This window comes from Seriola lalandi, unplaced genomic scaffold (assembly GCF_002814215.2).
Source record: "Seriola lalandi dorsalis isolate HSWRI2012SDOR001 ecotype SW California unplaced genomic scaffold, Sedor1 jcf7180002011833, whole genome shotgun sequence".
Classification (NCBI taxonomy): domain Eukaryota; kingdom Metazoa; phylum Chordata; class Actinopteri; order Carangiformes; family Carangidae; genus Seriola; species Seriola lalandi.
The window spans coordinates 2261-3344 of NW_019482486.1; the positions used below are offsets into that span (position 1 = coordinate 2261).

The window sequence follows — 1084 nt, forward strand, 5'->3', positions numbered from 1 at the left end:
GGGGTGGGCGTGGTCTGTTGACCTAAGGGACGCACAGGAGGACAAAACAAAGAGACACAGATGGGTCTCAGAGAGAGTGGTGGACGTCACTGTGCTTCAAGTTCAGGTTTTTATAGTTGTTATTTAACAGCTTGGTTCAATGTGGACGCCTCAGAGACAGCAGGATCTTCTCAGTAGTGTAACACACACACACACACACACACACACACACCTGGTGCAATGGCGGTGGCAGACTTGAGGCCAGTTGCCTCCACGATGCTGCCGTCGGTGTGAACCACGATCAAAGTGGCCTTCTGGGTACTGAGACCTTCACCCAGCTGGAGGGTTGTCCTCCCACTCTGTAAAACACACACACACACACACACACACACAGTATAAACACAAAGATGGTGTAGTATAGGAGGTTCAACTGTCTGACAGCAGAGGGCGTTGGGAGCACAGGAAGTACAATGACTGAGGTTGTACTGGACCTGTCGGGCTCCTGTAGGTGGATTAAAGACATGTTAGACACCAACATCAAATAATTAAATTAAATTGGAATTAAAAAGTTGCCAGATCTCTAAATCAGAAGTCTACAGATGTGCACCTGCAGCATTCTGGAGCATGAATTACGCTGAAGAATGATTAATGTGAGGATAAAAATGAATAATTTGTAATTTAATGTGCACAAATGATCAAAACATGTATTTCTTATTCCTGCTGAGCTCTGCACAGGCTGCTTATAAAGGGTTTTGGAAGCAGGATGAAAACAATGAAGGCTTCACTTTGACCATATTATTGCTCTCATCTAATCTGACGGCACAGACTGTACATACAGAGTGACACTGATCATATGCAGTGGGTGTGACCATCAGTGTGTGTTGCTGATCTACCAGCACGTGTTCAGGGAGGCTTCCTGACGTGGCGACGGTTGTGGTGAAGACGTTGTCCTCTGCAGCCTGAACATCCGCCACCGTCACCGCCGTCACCTCTGATCAACAACGAGAGATTCAAAATATTTGCACATACATCCTCAGATCAGTACGTCTACTTCATCATAGCTACAATAGTACACCTGCCAAGTAAGGAGAAAATAATCCAAACT

The 1084-nt window shown here is 45.8% G+C and overlaps 1 long non-coding RNA gene across 2 annotated transcripts; it reads right to left on the reverse strand.

Annotated features, from left to right (window-relative positions):
- On the reverse strand, nucleotides 1-1056 carry LOC111644166 (uncharacterized). 2 transcript variants are annotated; one of them, XR_002759776.2, is made up of 3 exons: nucleotides 873-1056; nucleotides 212-338; nucleotides 1-22 (listed from the first exon to the last, which is right to left on the reverse strand). It is a non-coding gene; the product is annotated as an uncharacterized LOC111644166 (long non-coding RNA). The 2 variants fall into 2 exon arrangements; XR_015438565.1 differs by having other exon boundaries at nucleotides 816-1056.
- Between the last annotated feature and the right edge of the window lie 28 nt (nucleotides 1057-1084).